Source organism: Zootermopsis nevadensis, unplaced genomic scaffold (assembly GCF_977971745.1).
Source record: "Zootermopsis nevadensis isolate Lab colony 2312 unplaced genomic scaffold, Znev_1.0 Znev_ptg000024l, whole genome shotgun sequence".
NCBI lineage: Eukaryota > Metazoa > Arthropoda > Insecta > Blattodea > Termopsidae > Zootermopsis > Zootermopsis nevadensis.
This window is the reverse complement of record NW_028259156.1, coordinates 15,058,688-15,078,479: the sequence shown is the minus strand read 5'-3', so window position 1 is coordinate 15,078,479 and position 19,792 is coordinate 15,058,688. Positions and strand designations below refer to the sequence as shown.

The 19,792-nt window shown below is 39.7% G+C and overlaps 1 protein-coding gene across 7 annotated transcripts in view; it reads right to left on the bottom strand.

The window, feature by feature from the left end:
- Positions 1 to 19,792, bottom strand: part of LOC110830921 (uncharacterized) — a 111,260-nt gene that overhangs the window by 18,238 nt on the left and 73,230 nt on the right. Inside the window, exon 3 of one of the 7 annotated variants that reach the window (XM_087355198.1) lies at positions 13,764 to 13,847. The exons of the other annotated variants lie outside the window; for them this stretch is intronic. The gene's annotated coding sequence lies outside the window, so the exon portion shown is untranslated. The remainder of the gene's footprint in view (positions 1 to 13,763; positions 13,848 to 19,792) is intronic. 7 annotated transcript variants of the gene reach the window in all.

Here is a 19,792-nt window from a genome sequence, read left to right as displayed (position 1 = left end):
GTGGAGCCAGTCAGTCCGCCCATCCTGGCGATCGGCGGACGAGCCGAGACATGGATTTCGTCATCTAGTCTTCTGAGCTTGTTAGAATGTTAGGAAACGCCCTTGGATGGTCTAGCCCAGTCTGAACCGGAGGTCAAACTGCGTTACGTCATCCTCCTTTTTTATAGGACTCCTGTGTTAAATGTACGCGTAAGTGTTAAGCAAGGTCTCTTCCACCCCTCGTAACTAGAATAAACCTTCATAAAGTGTTGCAGCTGTATGTAATGGCACCAAGAGTACAACCTTATTAGGAGAGTACTGTCAAACATTACTGACCGTATAAAACTTTATGTAACATTGCATTTCACAATGGACATGGAATGGAATTAATCACCATAAAGATCACAGAAAGCTGTCCGAAAGGAGAAGTGTACTGATCGGCCGACAAGGTTTTCGACTCTGCAAGAATCTGCAAGTGCTTTTTTACCATGAGACAAATTCAAAGGGGGTGCTGGTGTAAGGAGCGTGGTATCCGAAGAAGATTTTATTTCACACGTATTCGATTCCTTAAACGTTTTTAACTTCTACTACGGAATTTACAATAAGATGTACGAGGACACCAAAAGAGATTTTTGAAACGTTACGGCAGAAACCACCACTCCATACAGCATCTTCTTGAGAAGCTAGAAGCCACTAAGCTGGTTAAGTAATGCCTCGTCTGCCACTGAATCCTATCTTGAGCCAGATGAATACAGTCTGCAACCTCAAATCATATTTCTGCCATGTCCGTTTATGTCTTATAAATGGCCTCTTTCCTTCAGATTTTTCGACTAAAATTTATAATTAAAGATACGTTTATTCATTTCCCTGCAGATTACGAAATATGTAACTTTCCGCTTGCAGAATGAATTTCATGGGAAAAGAGGCTACGCAAGGCCTTGAAGTGATTTCATTATTCTCATGGCCTTTCTAATGTACCCAGGGTAAGATTAATGGAGGACTAGGTCAACCTTTTGAGGCCGAAGCTCGTATAAACAATATTTACTCTTTACTGTTAGTATTGTTATCAAAACTATAAATAGGCAGATTTAATTATTGTAAAATCATAATTACCACTGGGTTTAAAGGGTTAGCGGTAAATATTTATTTTACTACTGTTACTAGCGAGTAGGTGTAATGAACTACTACGCAAACCAACGTTGTTTTCAAAAACGTCTGAAACAGCAACTATATAGCCCATTCACAGCAGTCGCATCTGCGTTCGATCTTATGCGCATAAAAATATCGTTACATAAACATGGTATACTTGCATATGTGACAAGCCAATGTACGAAGTATGCAAATGATAGGATGTCTGAGATGTTTAATACGCAGGCGCAAAGAAGAAGAAGCACGTGTCAGAGGTAGACGAACGACGTTTCTGATATTAAAATGTGGGTGGTTTAAATTTCAATTACGTCTTCCCAATTCCGAATGTCACTTGTAGGACTTATTTACAAAGGTTCGTTGAATAAACACGTCCACACCAGCTGGTCCTACATTTACCTCTATACGCAGCATCGGCAATGGAAATCATCTGTAGAAACCATAGCCTTCACAGTGTCTGGGGGTTATTTCGTCGTATCTCTTTCCGTTGGATGAATATCGTGTAGACTCTACACTAGAACCCATGCGGACAATTCCCCAGCACCGAGCCTCCCCTACAGGACACGTGCATCCAGCTTTAGGAAATGGAATTGTATCTGTCAGTCTCTGTGGGAGGCTAGGCGAGTCACCACAGAGTAGTATTTTTACCATGGGCATGAATTATTTTCATCGCCACCTCCGGATATGAGCTATAGACGCCAAAGTGTGGAGTCGTATTTATAAACGTGTTCTGCCAGCCATCTTAACATCCTTTTTAAGTTCCATACATTGAACTCTAGAACGTGAACATGCAACTTACTTCTGGATCTGGTGGAATTCGCAGAAGACAGCCAGCGGTCTAGTTACAGACAAAAAATTCGTCACAGTTTGTTATGTAACTCGATGTACCTGATGTTTACTTCGCTTAATGATGTGCTATAAGCAGAACAACAAGAAAGACTGTGAATTCGAATCCTGCTTCGAGCTCTGTTTTCCTGGAAAATTACAAATAATTCAACGAAGATGTAATTTTAACATCCTCTTAGGCGCAGCATATCACCGTTGAATATGACTGTATCCTGTGTTAAGCCGTATAGTCTGGTAGAAGTTCGCCAACGTTTCGGAGGTTATTACTAGCTCATCATCAGGGCGAACTTATCGCAATATAAAAACCACTTCATATTCTTATTCCAAAAAAAAACTAGATTTTTCCTGATAACTTAGAAGTGAATTATTTTATTAAATACGAGAAAACGACGACGCATAATTGGTGTTCCAAGAAAATGACAATCTACATATTCGCCGCCGTGAAAACCTCGAATCCAACGAATGTATCCAACTATTCTGGACTAATTATGCCGAAAATTGACTCTATGAATTTTAGAGATTATATACATCACAACAGTCATACTAAGATAGACAAGACAAAATAACTAGCTCACAGAATCTGATATGTGTCTGAAATACATTAAATCTAAACAAAAATGTGCAAAGAACGTATCTGGAGTGCCAGCTCTTGTTGTTAGCCAGTGTCTCTTGTTTTGCCGTTATCAAAAATCTAGCCATTCCAAAAAAGAGTTCGTCTTATGCGAAGAACAGAAACAGGTTTGTTACATTTCGTTTAAATTTAGTGACTAAATCTGTTCATTCCTATAATTCTACGAAATGTCCGAGGAGTTCAGAATAAATACGAAGGACATGACATAGCCGAATAATGTGTTTTCGGATCAGATGAACAACTGAGTCTGTACAAGTGTTTAGGATTAATGGCTGGACCAACAAACAAGTAGCACAGTTTTAGTGTATAATGACCTCACTCATATTCATAGGCTTAAATATCGATTTATTCCCTCAGCTGGCCCGAAGAAATCGGACTGTTCAACAGGAATAGACAGCATCTCCACTCGTTACCAAATAAACGAAATCAGGCCTTCCTCACCCTCAGTTTAAAAGAATCACTGGGTCAAGTATACGTCACACTGCACAACGCACAGCCAGTGCAAGCTTAAACGGAACGAGGCCATCTGCCCCTTGTTCGCCGCCACCCGCTATCCTTCAAAGTCTACGCGAGAATTAAAACACGACAAAACCTCCTATTAAAGCCGTTGGTCGTGGTGGGGGGCAAATGAATGAAAATGGGCCAAGAGGCATTTTAGCTGAACAAAGACCTCCCGCTTTACAATGGCGCAAGCCTGCCAAATCGTTCAAGGTTTGAGCATAGCGCAATCACTTAAAACAGTCGTTTATAAACGAAAAAAAAAAAAAATCTTTTTTGCAGATGTAGCCGGACTGTCATGGTAAAATTATCACCGCGTGCGAAACTGTGTCTTGACTGACCCGTATACTGACTGACAGAATTCGCAGCTGCAATATATGAAGAACCTTTTTGGTGATCTTGTCAAACTGAACTTAACAATGAAGGCGCAAAGCGTATTACACGAAGCATCGTACATTTTCACAAATAATTTGCACTTTCGCGAGCTTCGGGATGCCATACGGCACGACGCTAGCAAATCGACGCCGAACGTCGCGTGGTAGTCAATTAGAAACATTTTTTTTTTTCGCAAACTGTTCCAACCTGACCCAACCGAATGCAACCGTGGTCCATGGAACTTTGTGTTCTCCCGTTTTCACACAACACATAAATTAAATAAATAATTGTTTGGTTATTTAGCGATGTTTCTCATTTATTTGATTATAGAGCGTAGAATGCCATTGGAAATCGAAACTACTTTTGTACAGCATAATAACATCTTTTCACCTTAAAAATAAATCTAGGATATTTTCAGAAATTAACATGAAATTTCGGCTTCAATAACTTATAAATTTCAAATTCCATAACATCTGGGTAATTTGACGAGATGGAAGACTGTCACCCTTTTAAGGACTCTGCTCCATGTAGTAAGTATATTTCGGGTCCTACATACTACCAGACCTTTAGTTTGTTTGTTTCTTATTTGTATTTTTTTTTTTACTATTCTCCCAAGTCCTGCGTCTCGCTTCATGGTGTCATTTTCTGTTGCCTTCGATGTAAAAGTATGCTTGTTCAACGGCCATGTCAGTGTGGCCAACTATCTGTATCTATGTGGTTACAAGTTAGGTCAATTACATGCACTACATTTGTCGAGTTTCAGCAATGCAATACAAAGCCAACGAATGATATGAAATTGTATATTCTGTGACAAGGTCAAATCAATATTTTTTCTCGTCAAGTGACTTATTACCATAACAAATCTAGTTCTAATTAATTTTTTATTTAATTACCTCAATTGCTGTGCTGATGTAGAAATAGTATTATAATAGAATTCTATTTCACGGGTGCTGGATTAAATTATTACAAAACCTCCAATTACAAAATCTGTTGAGGAATACGTGTTAATGGTAGTTTCTAAACAGCAGGTTTACCAATGTGGATGAAAATGCAGATGATAGAAAAATGTATATTTTAAATTCAAATTAAATCACGCAAAAAATTATTTCCAGGATAAAAACTGTGTTCACGTATTTGCTCTGAAGAGGAGTTGGCCTTTCGAAAAACTTAGGAAATCCATGAAAAGCCTGACACACGATAGCAGGTACCATGAAACTAGGTACCTTCCAGTAAACTGCTTTACTCTGTGTCGAGTGAATATAACAATTCACAAGTTCTGTTTTATTCTCCTATTTCTCCTGACATTTAGGCCAATCCACTGGCATCTTCGCCCTTCTCCCAGTTTTTAACTAATGACAATTTTAAGTTAAATAACCATTTACGTTCAAATTATACATTCAAAAAAACACATGACATGCACAGAAGTCAGCATCAGTAAATCCATATTAACAGTTTAATGTAGGCAAGTAGCAGACTGCAAAAAGAAAGATGGCGACATTACAGCCAAACTTTAATATTTATGAATATCACCGCAGGTGCTTCACAGTTACTACGAATACAGATAACATTTGCCCTTGTAAAGTCAATAACCTAGCCTCAACTAATACCGATCAGGGAGGGGGAAATATATGGCAACTTTTGTGAAAGAGAGTGAAGTTATTCTGCTATAAGTGAAAGACACGTGTTCACTAAAAGCGACAAGGAATAAACTTCATTCCTGTAAAACCGACAACAGAACTTCTACTCAGTTTTTCTATTAGGACATTCCTGAATGTCTTTAACGTCAGAGGGAAGTACTGAGATTAATTTCTTGTGTAGGCATGATAATCAGACCCACAGACAAGTACCAAATTAGTTTTCTTGCGAACACGACAATGAACCTTTCGCTTCTATATTATTATATTATTTAGTGTTCTGTCTGACGACAGGTCCATATGAACAGGATCCTTCCATCCTTTTCTCGGACTGGGACCTGTTCATATACGTTCTTGGCAGATGATCCAGAAGTGGTTTGCCATTGCCTTCTTCAGTGTGTATGGGATGCCACGGAGAAACCGGGGAAGCCCCCGAAGGAAAACTCCGTGTTGCCTAGACCACGGCCTTGCCCAACACAAGTTATAACCGGGAATCGGACCCAAGACCCCAGGATTACAAGGCCAGCGTTCTAACCGCTAGACCACCGTGGCTATTTCGCTTCTACAAAATGGAAATTTCTTTACTCGCTGAGCGTACTATCAGCTTCTCTAAAAGGACACTGCTCCATCGCCTTACTTGCACTTAATGAATAACACAACCCAAAACAGAAATAAATACAGCGTTACATTACAAAGCCCCAAAGTTACAGCTTTTAAGATAGACGCACACATAAAATTACTTTTTATTTTTCCATTTGGGAATGAAAGTAAATCTAAAAATGGTCCAACAGACCAACTTTCGAACATTGAATTGCAATGCAGGTTGGAAAGCGTTACGTAATAGGCTCATACCTGCTGTGCCAGAGCGCCCGACATCCTTACCGACATACGAAGTTGCATTCACTTAATTAATAATTTTACATCTCTGTAAGTGATTAACCTCCTTCCACATTCCTTTTTCATACCGTGAAGAGAGAGCTTGTCAGTTTACAGAATGCCTGTCCCGCGCAACCAGTGTTGGGTTCAACACTATTTCCACGTCCATCAAGAACGCAACTTGAAATCACAGGCAGGCAAGTGTCGATAGCAGGTGAAAGGTTGGCGTCTCATAATGAATTAAATGGAAACTGTAACACGTATGTCTGTTGGATTACGTAACTCCTCAGAAGCACATTATGTGCGTGCAGAATTGTCTTGGCGCAAGACAAAAAAATTTCGAATATGCCCTGTTCTGAAAGTAATACCTGGATTTACGTAACCAGTTGCGTAAATAATAGCTAGCACTCTGCTCCCGTTAATGCTTTAGGTTTTTTTCAGATGAACCACGCCGAGAACAACTTCTACAGACGATAAAACCTTATGAAATAAACAAACAAGCAGAGGTCGATAACACAAATTCTTCTTAATAAATCTTATTTGTCGTATTTTTATTTCAAGATGAAACTAACCTCAAAGATCACAGCGTTATAGTAAATAAAAGCATTCAAGTGAGAATAAGCGAATCAGTCAACAAGGTGAATGAACCTCATTCCGGAGAACCTTGGATCGAGTCTTCATGCCGTCAATCATGACTGAGGTTACTTAATAAGGTGAGTTCGTTTAGATTTAATCTACGATCCTGGAATGACGACTGCCTTATTTTACAATGCTACTGGATGAGATGGGTGAAGCATGTAACATGTACAAGAGTGATGGGAAAAGCGTACAAAATTTTCGTTGCGAAACTTAAAGGGAAGACCTAGGCGTAGATTGGAGGATGATATAAAATAGTTGATCAGTACACGAACCAGTGGCGGGCTCTTGTGAACACGGTAATGAACCTTCTGGCACCAAAAGAAGACGGGCAATTTCTTGGCCAGTAGAGGGCCATGAGGAAGTTCGCATTGGCTGGTATGACTGCGAATAATAAACTGGAAAGTATGTGCAAGGAAGTGATCGCAGCCGATTTTAATACACCATTTCAATCAAGACAGGCAGCCGAAGTGACAGAGTGCAGGTTATCTCTAATATGTTGGTTATAATGGTTACCATGGCGACCCGGGATATCACTAGCCACCCAGACGTCTCTGACGCCAGAATTGCAACGCCATGCGAAGATACCCTAATTTGTTTAGTACTTTGCTGACGTCATCCAAAGACTATTTGTGACTATTTGTATACACCGATAAAGTGTGTGCAGTTTGCTGGATTTCGTACACACGTAAGGGTAGAGGTTTTTGCCCCGTGTCCTAGTTGTTCGAACTGAAAAGGAAATTTTGTAGACCAAGAATGGGATGGCAGGGTAGCATTACGATGGATGTTAGAACCGTACGTTGTAGTGGTGGAGAGAAGAACGAATGCAAAGACGATCTTTGGGACTAGTTACGTCGGACCTTCGGATCGTACTAAAAATATTACGTCCACAATCATAATATAAAAATACATATTTGGGGAGAGTAAGCGAGTTACACGATCCCCGACGGGGGCAGAGGATTTTTCCTCTAGCCTCTGCGTCCAGACCGGCTCTGGGGCCCACCCAGCCTCCTCTACAATGGGTACCGGGGTCCTTTCCCGGGGGTAAAGCCGGCCGGGGCGTGATGCTGACCACTCACCCCCATCTAGTGCCGAGGCCAAGGAAGAGAGGAGCGATACCATCTCTCCCCCCAAACGCCTACATGGCGTGTAGTGGGACAAACATACATACACACAAGCGAGTTACACGATGTTTCGAATAAAATCAGACGTCACTCTTTACTTGCATTTTCTGATGGGGATTTCCAATGCCATTCAAAATATTAAGATTTTTAATACCGGTAATTTAAAAATACGGCCAACTGTACGAACGTTATTTGCACTTCTGTCTCTCTATATTTAGATGCTTTGCAATGTATTTGTTTGTATTCAACGCTGCAGGACATTTCAAAGGTCATAAGTTACAGGCTACACGTATATAAACATTTCAAACTCAATGCAGTAGTACATCACTAAACACTTCACGCTAATAATAAGAAATACAGATCCAAATTGAAATATTTTCATATTTTTCAACAGTTAATTCCAATGTTTCACGTCTTCGTGACAGACATTCACAAGTCTCCTTGTAATAAAACATGTTTCGCGTGTACAAATAAACCGAAACGGAGAGTTCATTCTCTTATCCCACGAAACAACGTGAAAGCCCCCAGGCAGATGACAGCTATTCATCAGTTCAAGAAAATCTCTGCTACTTTACACACTCCGCTGGTCCTAATATTAATTTATTCTACTGTTATGCCGAAATTTTTGTTTTTAAAAACTTGTATAACTGCATTTTGTCGTGCATCATTTCCTCTTTGTACGATAAATAATGTTTTAAAATTACATCACCTTCTACTTCGAGTTTACTTTAGGTAGGAATTACACTGCGTAAACAGGTAAAAGATTAAATTAACCAGACAGTTCTTAATAATACGAAATAATTGAAATCCGTCAAGTAATTTTAAAACACGTTCTATTTAATAAAAAGTAAAAAAAAAATCGACTAAAATGTTACAATTTCAAACAAAACAATGGCAAGGCAGATAAAGGGGCATGGACATGAAAACTGATCACGTGTTGTCCACGTGTCTTCCAGCAATCTACAATCAACAGCAATGGCGCGCAATCAAAATAAATTACGGCCATGTTGTTTTATTTGTTAGTTCTATCTTTCCTTTACTTTTAACGTCACATAATTTCTGTTAATCATGTCATACTTTCAACTAGGCTACTTCGGTAATTAGTCTGGTTTCTTCGCAATCCTAACAGGTTTGCGCCTGCGGTTTCAGTGCCATATCAGACGTTTTCGAATATACAATTTGAAACCAAGTAGTTTCCCCCCAAACTAACACAAGGACAAATTAAAGAGCTAGTTGCTGGTTAATTTAATTATTACTTAAACGTATTTTTATCTTTACAGTATTTTGCTTTCGTTCAAGCACAAATGGACTTCGGATCAATTAAGTTTCGTATTACTGTAGCAGCGAAGTTTATCGATTTTAGGCTTGCCAATTTCCTTTCCCTGGTTGTTTGTTAGTTCATTTAATTATCTCAACCTTTTCCTTTCATAAAGGAGCAGATACAATTACCTAACAGTTCTAAACCGTTCACGACAGCAATATAGACACCATGATTTATTGAGAACATGACCTTACAATTTTGCAGTACACAAATATATCAACGTCTATTTCATTGTTATATTTAATAACGTTTGACAATACTTTCAATTCGGAGATGAACTTTCACAGATTGTTCAAGTTACCCACGTATAACTTTAATACATGTATGAAAACACCTAAACTTTCAATTATGAAATGCGATACCATTATTTATAAACTATGACATGAACGTTATTCGCGTGTATTTCAATGCTGAAAACACAGTTTAAACTACGGTTGCCATTAATTTCATTTGCCCCACTGCGACATGCCAACAAAGAGAAGACAGGACTTGCATCTGTACTATGCCTCCAGCGGATATTTTCTTACATCATGGGGAATTTACACTTTTCGTCAACGTCAAAACAATGTAAGCCATGCATAAGTCTTACAAGACTCAAGTTGCCTAAAACGAATCCATTACATGCAGAGGATTACGTAAGTGCCACGCGATGGCATCACAGACCCCCACAAAGCCAAGTTGACTGGACTGTAAGTACGTGGTTTTAAAACACTTCAAGAATAAACGAGTATAATTTAATTAGTCCATTATCACCACGTAAAACAAACCTCAAAATCTAATTAACAGCTATTCCACACGAGTAGGAAGGAAGGAAGTATTTGGATTTGTATGTCTATGATTGTGAAATCAATTTGCAAAAACTAATGATTGCTGGTTTGCGTGAGTGCATGTGCGTTTGTATCCTAGACACACACACACACACACACACATACGTTAGAAATAATTTCAAAGTTTTACACCCTCGGCCGAAATTGTAATTTATTTTGTACAGAATTTTTTGTTCTTAGGAAACTTTGTGAACTAATATAAAATTCCATGAGGTCAAATATTACATTTTATTGCACACGGTGACTGATTCAAAAGTTCTTTTGCACAAATCACGCCCTAGGAGGAGCACGTCACGTGACACACTTCCAGCGCTTTTCTTACACGTTCGCAGACATCTTTTAATCACTCTGCATATGTTATATACATGTTTCATAACAACAGAATAATTCGACGTCGGGCGCCGGCGAGTGCCTGTCTATCAAATGCACGTGTCGTGTGTGGAACCACAGCGCGTAGCCCAAAATATTCTTTTCCAATGGGCGCACATACAAGTAACATTCAAATATTGAAATATATTTTCATTTATTTTCACAAGTCATGCAAGTAAAGTAAAGTTTGTCCCACTATACGCCATGTAGGCGTTTGGGGTGAGTGAGGTATAGCTCCTCTCTTCCTTGACCTCGGCACTAGATGGGGGTGAGTGGTCAGCATCACGCCCCGGCCGGCTTTACCCCCGGGAAAGGACCCCGGTACCCATTGTAGAGGAGGCTGGGTGGGCCCCAGAGCCGGTCTGGACGCAGAGGCTAGAGGAAAAATCCTCTGCCCCCGTTGGGGATCGAACCCCGGCCGTCCAGCCCGTAGCTAGTCACTATACTGACTGAGTTATCCCGGCTCATAAGTCATGCAAGTACATTAATTTTTTAAGTGCGAAACTCCGTAACCTTCACCAAATTGTGTCAAGGCACAGTTATTAACAGATCTTGCAAGACTACAAGTTAATTCTTTCCTTAAACTTCCTACAACTGAATATGGAAATGCAAGTTTTCACAGAGTGAACTGAAAAAGGCAGTGACTGTTAGATTCTAACCCGACAACCCCCTGGAGGGACTGAGAAAATGCAAGATGACCTCATTTTGGAAAGCCGACGACTGGACGGAGCCGAAACTCAACTCCCAGAAAAATGCCTCGCTACAGCGGCGACATTCTACCGCGTATCTTCACGTTCTGTCTCGGGGCGTGTCGCGTATTGTCATGGAGCTGAAATACGCGTGTAATTTCACAACAGTCAAACATCAAAGACTGCATAAAATTAAACGTTCGTTAGGCTTGTTTCCTTCTCATGTAATCCACTCGCTGAATTGCATTACACTCACATTCAAGGCCTGAATATAGTAACGATAACTGATAACCTGTAATTGTGTTGGCCTGTGTTACGAAAGTTCTAAACATATTTTCATATTTAATTAATAAGACACTTAATATCTGAAACTATTTGTAGTTTTACACACACCAAATTCGTTGTTGTAATTTCACAAGGCATTAAACTAACAGAATACGTGTGTGCTTTAAAACACAGATTGCTCAATAGTTACAAACACTTCCAACACAAATACGGAGTATTTCATAATGAGATCTCACCTCAGTAATCGGTTTGCTGGAACAGATTTTAAATGTGGGCGTGCATGTTTTATGCGTTTGTTTGTAAAAATACATGGCAAAAAATATGTACAAAACAGCCCCTCAAAAGCAGTCTTATTATCGTCATACTAGAATATTTTACAAATAAAACTGAGGGGAATGAATAAGGTGTAATGGACCTTATCCAGAGTCACTTTAATCCAGCCTTCGCCGTCGCACTCATTTCTTGCAACTATGACTAGGTCTCCCAAGTGTCCTCTTTCCATTTGACCGTCCGATAGCTTTATGTACTTCCCACCTCTCCCGCCAGAGTGCGTTGCTTGTCCCCAATCAGCGGGAGATGCTAAAACGGAAATGTAAATCTGTGGTCATCCCTGGCAGCAGATGGACGTGGATTTCACAATCCGATTCGCGCTCGGCGGGCGTCAAATGAAGCAATCTACTCACGCGAACCTTGAGCTGCTTACGACATGTGACCTCAGCGTCGTCGTGACGCAATTTTCAGCCCCTACGCAATGTCACCCCAACCTTCGGCATCTATCATGCTATCCTGATTTGCAACAACTAATGGATCTGTGCAAATAGGCTAATTACACAACTAATAAAGCTGAAATACAAACCTCCACCCAGTGAAACTTGTGACAAGTTGGATTCGAAAAGCTCCAGTCTTTGACAAAGCAGTTCAGTTGTATTTTTTCAGTGCTGCATTTCTCTAACACAGATCATCAATGCAACTGGCTGTTCAAAGCACAAAATGTTCTAATTCACTGGCAACTCGATACAACGTATAACATTACAGCAATTAAGCCTCTAGTTGGCCTGAAGGCGAAATATGTTATCAACGAATTAGAACATGTTTTACTCTTAACAGCTAGTTTTATTGATGGTCCATCAAATAAAAATGCAATGTCTCAAAGTTTCGTTCCTACAGGTAATTAACATTACGTCTAGAGAAGAGGCTTCTTCGAAAAGACCAAATTTGTCCAAAGAATCAAAATCAATATGCCCGTAAGCATCATTTTGCAATATTAAATCTGGATCACTTTTATTTTCAGCCTACACACAACAACTTAACCTTTATATCATCAGCATTGTATTACGTTCACAAGATCAAAACATGCGATACGAGTAACACGTTTCGATCAATAACATAATGGATTTTCAGTGCTAAAATCTGGAAAAATTATTACTATTTATATCTTTTGTATGTTACCAAGATTCATTGCGATAAAAAGTCATAATGCGAAGGTCATAGTATTTGTGCAGCACATGAAATTTATATACCAAATTATTAATCCATTTAAAGAACAGAGCAATTAGTAACAGGCATAAAACAGTTACAAAATTCTTGTTCACCCTGTTATCACTCGACATAATTCTGCTAAGAATAGAAAGGTACATGAAAGGGCCAAATAAGTCAAGTCTCGGTTCAGTGCGAACACAGGTCCTTCGATAAACATTCTCTGGTACATTCCATATTTTATCTAAAAACTGCATTATGTATGAATTTATAATTCGTACCTCAGATTATCACTGATAAAATATCGCTCTATTCTGATTAAGTCCTTAAAAGCGGACGAAAAGACGTAACATAACAGTATTGGATTATTTTATATAGTCACAGCTAAAATGTTCCAGAACCGAAAGCTAGTCTTCAGACACAAAACAGTAACGAATGGCAAGCAATAACACTTGCAAGCCTCTCACAGTACAAACGGGAGAACTGCTTGAAATATCAGACATTTTTCGGGTCCGGTCAGACTGTCTTCTGGGTTGTTGCGCCGTGTAGTCTGGTAGAAGTTTTACAGCGTTTCAGAGGTCCTTGCTGCCTACATTATCATCACCCTGATAATGGAGGCAGCAAGGACCTCTGAAACGTCGGTAATCTTCTACTAGACTACACGGCGCAACAACCCAGAAGACAGTCTGCCCGGACCCGAAAAATGTCTGATATTTCAAGCAGACTCACCGCCATGAAAACCTCAAATCCCATTTGCACGAGGATTTCGTAAGTCAGTCGTAAGGGGAAAATAATAAAAAAGATATAGTGCAATAACGATGACACAGTTTCAGCACAAATCGGGCAATCAGATCTATCAGCTACAAGTGTCGAAACTGTCGTTTGGCAATGGCATTTACACTTGCCCCTATATGGGAGCTGTGAAACCCACAAGGTCGAGTACTCGATACAAGACGGGCTCTATTTTAACCCAGTGTACTAAAGAGAAACTAGCTGCTAAGATGGAATTCATGCTATAAGATTCATACATACTAGCCTTATAAAATCTTACCCTTTACAAGGTCAGTTGTGTTGAGGCGAAACATCATCTATTTTGAACCTCATGTATACAGTTGACTCATAACGCCAGACTTACCTAAAATCGAAGAGAAACCTGTTAATACTTATCTAAGGACAGAATACAACTTCATGAATACTCAAACAACTAACAAATACTAAACATACATGAATTTCCCAATATCAATTCACAAGAGTACGGAAACTGTTGGTACAGAGTGGAAATGTTGAAACAGAAATTACATGCTATGAAAATGGATACAAATTCTTAATAAAACAATACATTTAATTTACGGAAATGCCATAATTACTACCCACTTAAGCATTAATTTCGGCGTTCTGATTATCTTTCCGAGACTATCACAAATGTTCCACTAAGATAATATTGGCTTGAAAACAACAGAAAATGTTAAGCGGCATTTCGCTTCGAAACCAGGTCACATGCGATGACGAAAACTGATGTATAGCTACTGAATATTGCGGTGTAGTGTACAGCATTGCTCCTTCAAAATCATACGCGACATGCGTTGTTTTCCCCACTAACTCCGAGTCTTGCTTTAAACAGGACAGTACCGCTCTTCTTAAGATTCTTCTCAGTCCACATTTCATAGGCCTGATCGTCCTTCCATACGATGAACAGTAACCTACGTCGGTGAAACACCGTCGTTAAGTAAACCAATAATTATTCAATTCATCCGAGTGCAATGGTTCTACGCCAAAATTTATGAACTGTATTCGGGAGGTACCCGGTTCATATCAAGGTCCCGAAGTACATGAAGTCCGTCCTTCAAGGTAAATGTCGGGAGAGTCACCGAAATAGGCCACGAACACTTACATCCTTTCCATTCCTCACTCATCACTCAATAATATCATTCACACGTCTTATCCCACTGTATCTTAATAAACAGCAAAGGTATTCATTAAACGCTGACAGTAGCTCATCTGATCCAAAATCAGCCTATCGTATGAAATCGTTCGATTCTTTTACCGTGTCCACAAGAATACGCCACTGGAATATATACAGAGGAAGATAAATGTAATCAACATCCACATGCCCTATTCCGCCAAGAGCTTTTAATATCCTTCCATCTACATCTACGTCTCCCAAGTTCTCTCTTCCCTTCAGGTTTTCCCGGTTAATTTTGTTTGCATTTATTAACTTCGTAATGTTCCGCCCCTTTATCTGATCGTTCCAATAACAGTTGGTGACGCGCGCGAATTATGAATATCTTCATTTTGTAATTTTTTCAATTCTCTTGGAAGGTCCTGCATTGAAATACGAATTAATCAGTCACAAAAGAGGGTACTAGGTGGCAATCTAGAAATTAGCAATAAAGACTCAGTTCTTTGACCTTGTAAAATACGGTTCCTCAAATATGAATGTGTTCCGAATTACATGCATTCTGGACTCCTGAAGGGCATTCGTGAATTTGCAAAATGATGGCGGACGTGTTTTCTGAGCAGGGCATTTGTTCACGTGTCTCTGGCACGACAGCGACCATAAGCAACGGATGGCAAAGGATCCCCACCCCCACACGTTACAAGGCAGAGACAGTAGAACACTTATAATTTAGTAGTTTATTCACATTTAAAATAAGTAGGTCTAACTGTGAGTAACAATACCAAACAGAACGGAGAAAAATAAATTCAGGAACTGTTTGTTATCATTCAATTAAAAAAAAATGTTATTGACTGGTTTGTTTTTCTTAACACTGAACATAAAACTTTACAAAATAATTTCGACCCCATGTACACAAGACATAGTTTAGATAAACATCTGAACCTAACAGTAAAGTATAAAAAAGCCAGTTTAGGCTAATGCATGATTTATGGAAGTTAACACTACTGTCATATTAGTTTTATTATTTATTTCGTGTTCTGTCTGACGAGAGGTCCATATGAACAGGATCCTTCCATCCTTTTCTCGGACTGGGACCTGTTCATATACGTTCTTGGCAGATGATCCAGAAGTGGTTTGCCATTGCCTTCTTCTGTGTGTGAATGGAGTAATTGTTGGGATGCCACGGAGGAAAACTCCATGTTGCCTAGCCCACGGCCTTGCCCAACACAAGTTATAAATTCGGGTACCGCCGGGAATCGAACCCGAGACCCCAGGATTACAAGGCCAGCGTTCTAACCGCTAGACCACCCCATCTTATTATTATTTAGTGTTCTGTCTGACGACAGGTCCATATGAACAGGATCCTTCCATCCTTTTCTCGGACTGGGACCTGTTCATATACGTTCTTGGCAGATGATCCAGAAGTGGTTTGCCATTGCCTTCTTCTGTGTGTGAATGGAGTAATTGTTGGGATCCCACGGAGAAACCGGGGAAGCCCCCGGAGGAAAACTCCGTGTTGCCTAGACCACGGCGTTGCCCAACACAAGTTATAAATTCGGGCACCGCCGGGAATCGAACCCGAGACCCCAGGATTACAAGGCCAGCGTTCTAACCGCTAGACCACCGTGGCCATGTCATATTAGTAAATAATATAAATGAAATACCACCGGATAGCTTATTAGACGTATCTCACACATTAGCCAACAGTTAAGTTGCTTGCATTTTTCTTCCATTCCTGTTTACTTTCGTCACATTAATTTTCCCTTTCATTCTGCTTTCTTTCCCTTCCTTACAATAACTCATCCCTCTCTCTTTCCCCTCTCTATCATCGCCTCATTACTTGTCCCAGCAAAAGAGTAACACGAAAATTTTTCAGCCTGCTTTGCAACACTCGTTCGTTTCGGTAACAAAAATAGCATAAATCGTCATCAGTCATTATGAAATGGTGACGAATATTCAGGATTCGCATGTTGGTCATGGTTATTTGCGAGAACCATTACAACTCTCGCTGCTTGTCGACAAGCCACGAACAGAAGGAAAAATTAGTTCGTACTTCGTTAACAAGTGATGTAATCGAGGCTGCAATGACCCGCGTATCTATCGGCGATATGGTCACTGAAATGAGATGATACACATCGCAGGTCGAGTAAGTAAAGTATTACCAGTTTACTGCAGACTAATTCTTGTCTGTTTTCTCCATATTTCTCGTGTCCAAAATTTTTAGAATGTAAGTGTGCCAGTGATTTATTTTGTTTATGGAATTAAAGAACTTACCTCAGGTGTTATATCACCAAAATCAAATTTTCTGTCTCTCACGTTCATCTTGCCTTCAAAGCTTCTGGAGGGAATTTGGTTTGGTATTTTATACGAACCTATGAAATTCATTGACCAGCTAATTGGCAGTGAGCTTGTCTGCTCACTGCTGTTAGTTGGCCCGTATGGTTCCTGGTTGACTTCCCTCGTTCTTTTATTCTGTATACCGAGCTCGCAGCCTACATTCCTTTTCAGATTTCAAGAATAAGCCTTTGAACTGTTGATGAGTAGCTATAAATAAATTGTTGGAATTCTTCTTGTTTATTTTACAGGAGTTCTGATATCGAAATCAGATCACACGACATCTGTTTATCTTCAGCTGCTCGAAAACACAGTTATTCTTGAACTAATGGACTGATTTCAGTCATCCTGAAACTCTGTTGTAAAGTAAACGTTTACTTCGAGAGATTTGATTCCATGGACCGGCCTTTGAACTTTAAATCGATACTCCCAGGTGCAGTACGGAATTAAATAAGGCCTAATAATAAATAGCAAAAACTTGAGTTTGGCTTGCTCTTAGCTGGGTCATCCACCTATAGTGACAGTTTTATGTACTAAGATTTCTGTCTTCTGGGTTGTTGCGCCGTGTAGTCTGAACGATGTTAACCAACGTTTCAGAGGCCATCACCCTGATGACGGAGGCAGTATGACCTCTGAAACGTCGGTTAACATCTACCAGACTACACGGCGCAACAACCCAGAAGACAGAAATCTTCATACTCATCGCCCTGATGACGGAGGCAGTATGACCTCTGAAACGTCGGTTAACATCGACCAGACTACACAGCGCAACAACCCAGAAGACAGAAATCTTCATCGCCCTGATGACGGAGGCAGTATGACCTCTGAAACGTTGGTTAACATCGACCAGACTACACGGCACAACAACCCAGAAGACAGAAATCTTCATACTCATCGCCCTGATGATGGAGGCAGTATGACCTCTGAAACGTCGGTTAACATCTACCAGAATACACAGCGCAACCCAGAAGACAGAAATATTCATACTCACAGCTCTGAAAACCTCATATCTTACATCGTGCGGCGATGGCTGGTATAGTACAATTAGGCCAAAATTATGTCGTTACAAATTCATATCCGTTCACCATTCATACAGTCGCTGTTAACAGTGAGAATCATACGAAACCCATGCATACAAAATGAAGAATTGCTGACCATTAAAGTAGATGGCACACAGAATTACCATTGGGCTCCAAAGGATTAGAGAATATCGAGAGTATTGAACGTCACTGTCAAGAATTTTGATAATTTTAATTTTCTGTTCGTCATAACAAAATTTTAGATTTTCATTTTTGCGTGCCTTTGACAAAAGTGATTCACATGAGTCTTGGCATTCGAATATCTGCACGTCCCAAAGCTGGCTAATCCGGAAATTAGTGATGACCAATGCAGCTTTAAGCCAGTCCTCAGCATTCCGGGTACTGTGAGTGAATCATGCGTCATACGAACATGTTGTTAAGAGTCTCAGGGCTTAACACAAGTTCCTGAAGCAAAATAACGCGTCAGCTCATAAATGACTCACAGCGCAAATGAAGAGATGACAGTTATTGCAACAAAGATGATAGAATGTTCCGTCTGTTCCTGTCTTAGCACGTGTTAGACACAGAAATACGAAATCAGTTTTAGCCGGTAAGTTTCCGCACTTTCCATATATCACAATGCGGAATTGTTGCTCGTAATGAAGCCTGTAGGGAATTATACATAACACTGTGTATGGACTGATGGGAGAAAGTTCTTTCGCTCTAAAGTTCTATTTTGCAGCATTGATATTTATATTGCTATTGTGGCCTTTAAAATTTTGCACAGGGGAATTAAGAATTTATGATTTCTGTTGGGCAAGGCCGTGGTCTAGGCAACACGGAGTTTTCCTCCGGGGGCTTCCCCGGTTTCTCCGTGGCATCCCAACAATTAATCCATTCACACACAGAAGAAGGCAATGGCAAACCACTTCTGGATCATCTGCCAAGAACGTATATGAACAGGTCCCAGTCCGAGAGAAGGATGGAAGGATCCTGTTCATATGGACCTGTCGTCAGACAGAACACTAAATAAAATAATTAAAATATAATTGGGAACATGAAGAAAAATGCATTTATATTCAACGCTAAGAAAGGCTAATAAGACAAAAAGATATAAAAAAACACAGAAATTAAGAAAAATTTATATTGGAAAATTTGAAGAACTGTGCTTCTGACAGCTGATAATTTCTGCATTTCATTAAATCACACGAAACATATTATAAGGACAGTTATAATTCGAAACAGTTCTTAGTGAATGGAGTCGCACCAAGCAAAGGAAACATTTTGGTTATCAGCCACGTTGCTTCACAAACTGCAGTGTTAAATTAGCTTATTAAAATTCTTAAAATGAGGCAGTGGGTGACTGCGTATTATGGATGATGACAACACTGAAGGCAATTAGGCTTAAGCAAAACAGAGTAACTACAAACAGCGCAAAGAATATTCAGTTAATTACAGAAAATACTGTTAATTTTTTTAACTGGCGTTACGAAAGACTGCATCCAAAGATGCCAACTGCTGTTGCTACATTTATGACAGTGTTGCAATGTTTTTATCTCTTACGATAAGATATTCAATGAATTCTCCTGCAGTGCTGCTGGAAGGGTTGTCGAATTAGTTTGAAACGTTTCTGCATCGCATTTGAACAACATGCTTAGCATTCCCGTCACATGGAACAGATAATCTTGTGAGGTGATCCAATAATATGTTCCGTATCAGAATAAGTTAACGCAATTAATGATAGATTCTGGGACGAAATAAGGAGTCTCTTCAAATGTTTTCATTTGCACCCAAAACGTTTTAGATGAGTAAGACGCGCGGGGCTTACTT